Source organism: Bos indicus x Bos taurus, chromosome 13 (genome assembly GCF_003369695.1).
Source record: "Bos indicus x Bos taurus breed Angus x Brahman F1 hybrid chromosome 13, Bos_hybrid_MaternalHap_v2.0, whole genome shotgun sequence".
NCBI lineage: Eukaryota > Metazoa > Chordata > Mammalia > Artiodactyla > Bovidae > Bos > Bos indicus x Bos taurus.
In genome coordinates, this window is record NC_040088.1 from 10557799 (window position 1) to 10563798 (window position 6000).

The window sequence follows — 6000 nt, forward strand, 5'->3', positions numbered from 1 at the left end:
TAGCATGTGAACTCTTAATTGCAGCATGTAGGATCTAGTTCCCTGACCAGGGATTGAACCCTGGGCCCCCTGCATTGGGAGTGCAGAATCTTAGCCACTGGACCACAAGGGAGGTCCTCATCCATACTCAGCAGCTTTAAACACAATACCATGAAACATTTGGTGCCATTTATTGTGTAGAAGTGCTGAACAAGTACTGTGAGGCGTGGGCACTGGAGAAAACTAAGGGGTATTTTAGAAAACTCGTAGAAAAAACTCCTATGGCTTCTAAAGTACCTAAGTTGATCCTTTTAACACTGTTATGGAGGTAAAAAGAATTGAAGCCATGAACTCTGTCTTTCCAGACGTGAGAAACAGACTAAGTTCTTTGAGAATGCTGACCTGAAGAGCTGGTATGTTGCAGTGTTAAGTACTAACTGTTGCATCATCAAAGCCAGCAGTAAACGTATGGATATTCCGAGGGTTTCTCAACTGGCCCATCCCCAACACACCAGACCCGCCACAGACGGGGACCTAGCTCTTGTCTCCTCTGGGGAGATGAACAGAGGGCAGAGAAACAGCTAAGCACCAGGGGACCAGAGCTGAGCAGGCCACACCCAAGTCACCCTCAAGGAGTTTGTGTTCACTTGTAGGTGCTTCCAGAATAAAGTGTTCAGTTACAATTTGGGCCTCAAGAGATTAGGAACTTCTGCTTTCTATTCTCCAGGAAGCCAGAAAACAAGCCACTTTTTACACTGACGCTTTCTGACTCTATAAATACCTCCCTTCTTTCTATGGTCTGTCTGGGGGCTGACTCCAGCCATCAGGAGGAGATTGTGGGCTCCAGTCAGAGTGCCTGGCCTTGAATCCCAGTGCTACTTAACTGTTAATAGCTGTGGGTCCTTGGACAAGCTGCTTTTCTGTACCTTACTTCTCCCCCAGGGGCAATAATATTTAATTCAGGGTGCTTGAAGATTAAATGACATTTTGTACATGAAGCACTTAACAAGATGGATGCACAGCCCATAAGAGCACTCAGGGACTGTTAGCTATCAGGGTTCAAGGCCAGTCTGGGAAGTACACCTGGGCCTCGCGAGTGGCCCTCTGTGTCACTGTGGACATCTCGCTCCACTTCCTTTCTTCACACTGCTGTCCTCTCACCGCATCTGATCTTCAGAGGCAGCTGGCCTGCTGCCTGGAAAATGCACGTGCTGCCACAGTGCCCCCTTCCGGCCTCAGCAGGTGAGAGGCTGTCCCCAGGCCACTGTGAGGGAGTGAAAGGCACTCAGTTGTGTCCAAGTCTTTGTGACGCCATGGACTATACAGCCCATGGACTTCTCCAGGCTAGAACACTGGAGTGGGTAGTCTTTCCCTTCTCCAGGGGATCTTCCTGACCCAGGGATCGAACCCAGGTCTCCCACATTGCAGGTGGACTCTTTACTAGCTGGAAGCCCTGGCCATGAAAAATAAAACACTTAGAACCTTTACCCAAACTGCCATAGTCACAAAAGAACTCCACACACAGCCTTACAGAGATTTTTTATTATTTAAGACCCAGTCATGCATACTAAAATTACATGTTTTCACCATTTTGACTTAGAAAATGCACTAGAAAAATAAACTTTTGGTCAAAACAAACACTGAAGTAGATGAATCCACCACCACGTGTCCCTATACTTGAAGCCAAACTGAATTTCAGTTTGAAGCAAGGAAGGCAACCAGTGGCCGAAATGATGCCCCAATCTGGTCCCAATTAGTCCATCTCTAACCCCTTCAGAGTCACTGTCAGAGGCTCTTGGCCCCAGAGAACTTTTAAGTATTTTACCTGTAACTGGTTCCCACCTGATATGCCAAGAGGTCAAGGCATATCCCTAAGAATCCCAGTGGACGGCAGCTACTTAACTGCCCAGCAAAACGTGGTGCCCAGTGAGACGAAAAGATGAGTGGCTGATTGGCAGAGAGCGGAACGGTCACTAGCAAGGCCATTCACAAATCACCCTGGGCCTTTGCACGGAGCAAGCGCCGTGAAGGAAGAATATCTGACTCTGACATTATGTATTGTATTTCAAGCCATTTCTGCGTCAGGAGAGCAGGAGGGAATTTAGTCGAGATTTACAAAACTCACAGACCTCAATACTGAAAAGTGTGACTTTTCAGATGTCCAGCGTGACTAGACATCTTTCCTGAACAGTTGCCATGTTTTCTGTTTGTGATCTCCACGCCTCTCATGGCACAGGACAGCCACACATCATTAGCTTAGCGGACATTTTACTTCCTAAATGAAAGAAGTGGTTTCAAAGGAAAACCTTAAAATGAGGTATTATGATAATGCCACAACAGTACCATAGCTTTTGGCTACGCAAATGAAAAAGCGACCCCATAACTGATCTGAGAATCAGATGGCATTTAAAGTAACTGCCCACACATGGAGATTTCTGGAAGGCTCAACATCTCACAGGAATTCAGGGAAAATATCTCTTATTACCCTGACTCTCTTTCTGGCAAAAATGTAGTATCTTGTGAACTGAAGTGTTTGTAAAGCTCTAAGGACAGGCTCGTGACATTGAGCAATGTCAGGTTCGTGACACTGTACAGGAGGCAGTGATTGAGACCATCCCCAAGAAAAAGAAATGCAAGAAGGCAAAATGGCTGTCTGAGGAGGCCTTACAAATAGCTGAGAAAAGAAGAGATGCTAAAGGCAAAGGAGAAAAGGAAAGATACCCCCATATGAATGCAGAGTTACAAACAACAGCAAGGAGAGAGAAGAAAGCCTTCCTCAGTGATCAATGTAAAGAAATAAGGGAAAACACTAGAATGGGAAAGACCAGAGATCTCTTCAAGAAAATTAGAGATACCAAGGGAACACTTCATGCAAAGATGGGCACCATAAAGGACAGAATTCGTATGGACCTAACAGAAGCATAAGATATTAAGAAGAGGTGGCAAGAATACACAGAAGAACTGTACAAAAAAGATCTTCATGAGCCAGATAACCACGATGGTGTGATCATTCACCTAGAGCCAGACATCCTGGAATGTGAAGTCAAATGGGCCTTAGGAAGCATTACTACGAACAAAGCTAGTGGAGGTGATGGAATTCCAGTTGAGCTATTTCAAATCCTAAAAGATGATGCTGTGAAAGTGCTGCACTCAATATGCCAGCAAATTTGGAAAACTCAGCAGTGGCCACAGGACTGGAAAAGGTCAGTTTTCATTCCAATCCCAAAGAAAGGCAATGTCAAAGAAGGTTTAAACTACTGCACAATTGAACTCATCTCACACATTAGCAAAGTAATGCTCAAAATTCTCCAAGCCAGGCTTCAAAGTATGTGAACCATGAACTTCCAGATGTTCAAGATGGTTTTAGAAATGGCAGAGGAACCCGAGATCAAATTGCCAACATCCGTTGGATCATGGAAAAAGTAAGAGAGTTCCAGAAAAACATCTGCTTTATTGACTACACCAAAGCCTTTGACTGTGTGAACCACAAGAAACTGTGGAAAATTCTGAATGAGATGGGAATACCAGACCACCTTACCTGCCTCCTGAGAAATCTGTATGTAGGTCAAGAAGCAACAGTTAGAACTGGACATGGAACAACAGACTGGTTCCAAATAGGAAAAAGAGTATATCAAGGCTGTATATCGTCACCCTGCTTATTTAACTTATAAGCAGAGTACATCATGAGAAACGCTGGGCCAGAAGAAGCACAAGCTGGAATCAAGATTGCAGGGAGAAACAGCAATAGCCTCAGATATGCAGATGACACCACCCTTATGGCAGAAAGCGAAAAAGAACTAAAGAGCCTCTTGGTGAAAGTGAAAGAAGAAAGTGAAAAAGTTGGCTTAAAACTCAACATTCAAAAAACGAAGATCATGGCATCCAGTCCCATCACTTTGTGGCAAACAGATGGGGAAACAATGGAAACAGTGAGACTTTATCTGGGCTCCAAAATCACCGCAGATGGTGATTGCAGTCATGAAATTAAAAGACATTTGCTCCTTGGAAGAAAAGCTATGACCAACCTAGACAGCATATTAAAAAGCAGAGACATTACTCTGCCAACAAAGGTCCGTCTAGTCAAAGCTATGGTTTTCCATATGTATGGATGTGAGAGTTGGACTATAAAGAAAGCTGCGCGCTGAAGAATTGATGCTTTTGTTTTTGTGGTGTTGGAGAAGACTCTTGAGTCTCTTGGACTGCAAGGAGATCAAACCAGCCAATCATAAAGGAAATCAGTCCTGAATATTCATTGGAAGGACTGATGCTGAAGTTGAAACTCCAATACTTTGGCCACCTGATACGAAGAACTGACTCCTTGCAAAAGACCCCGATGCTGGGAAAGATTGAAAGCGGGAGGAGAAGGGGATGACAGAGGATGAGATGGTTGGATGGCATCACCGATGCAATGGATATGAGTTTGAGCAAGCTCCAGGAGTTGGTGAAGGACAGGGAAGCCTGGCGTGTTGTGGTTCATGGAGTAACAAAGAATCGGACACGACTGAGTGACTGAACTGACTGAAGGACAGGCTGCTCCTTGTGAAAGCAGGATGAAGTACTAGGGAGCTGAGGCCACCTCTGCCGACAGAAAATAGGAAACTCGAGAGGGGAAGCCAGGGTTGTTGCACTTTTGGCTATTTCTGTAGATTACTCCCAGCCTCTGGCCATGAAAGAACAGAATTCCAGGAAGAAGCACAATTTTCCAGAATTCTGTACAGTAGAGAAGGAAAAACCCCCCTCCCCATTACCCAAGCTTACAGACTCATTTGGAAGCGTTAGGTGTCAGTTCATTCAGACCTAAACTACCTAAAAAGTCATTCAGATGGCGGGGGTAGGGGTGGGTGGGGGAGAACAAATCCCTGATGCCAGGAACAGAGGGTTCAGGGCTCCCAAGTGTAGACCCCCTTCATCATAAGACGATTCAGGGATGTTCAGCAGCTGACCAAGGTCATGTGGCAAAGTAAAGCTGGAACTTGGGTCTCCTGGTTTACTATTTCTTTCTCTTGCCTACAGCACACAGCCCTGAATTGCAGGAAATGTTCCTTTTCAGGTGTCTGAAATGAGTCAAAACTTTTACCTTAAGGAAAACACTCAGTTCTCCTGGTGTTCAGTTACTTGCTCCCACTGCTGAGTGAAACTCCCGGGGTGCCCCTGTGGTCATTCCCCTGCCCTGCTGAGGCAGCTGTAGAGAGAAGCCAGGCAGAGACCCCCACGTCTTTCACCCAGGGAGATCCTGCTTTCACAGCTCGGACCAAGCCTCCTGAAGTGCCAAAACCACTTGCTCTTCCTGGAGCCAACATAAAACACAGCAGCTCCAGCAGCTCCAGAAGGTAGAACAGCCCTTGGCTTTGAATCCTTTCGGAAGCCGAACGAAACAGCTCCTTGATCTAACTGGGAAGGTCTGGGAAATGGGCAACACCCTCCCTGGTCTTTGAGGAATTTCTGGAGGTGAGCTTGGCCGTCCCCACGTTAAGACACATGGACAAAGTCAACTGGCCAGGAATGCAATGCACAGTTTAAACCTTGGAAATTTGGGGCTGAATGATTCATGTCTAAATTTTCTGTTTTGTTTTTTAATCTCTGTCCTCTTTGGGACCTAAGAAAACCTGTGACCGATTCTCCCAGGCAGCTGGGTTCTGCACTCATTACTACAGCCATCCCGCTTGTCCCATTTAGACCTTTTCGGCAGTGGTGGTCATGCCATCGTTGTCATGGCATCGTCTAGATGGGACTAGAGGCAGCCAGGGGGTGTATTTTGACACCTCCCACCCAGCCAGGTCCTTAGAGCATCCGAGGTTAGTATCTATGGTGAAAACAGTTCTTCCTAGAATTGGCATGAATGAGCTAAGTCATTTCCACCAACAACTTCTCCAGACATTTTAAAAAGTGCTAGAGAGAGAAAAATAGCTTATAAACAACTGATTGGCCTTTACGTGTCAGAGGACTGTTCTAGTCCTAACTGAGTCATTCAGTTTGCCTGCTGCTGCTCTAACAAGTGCACAGAGAAGCTAACACACACAG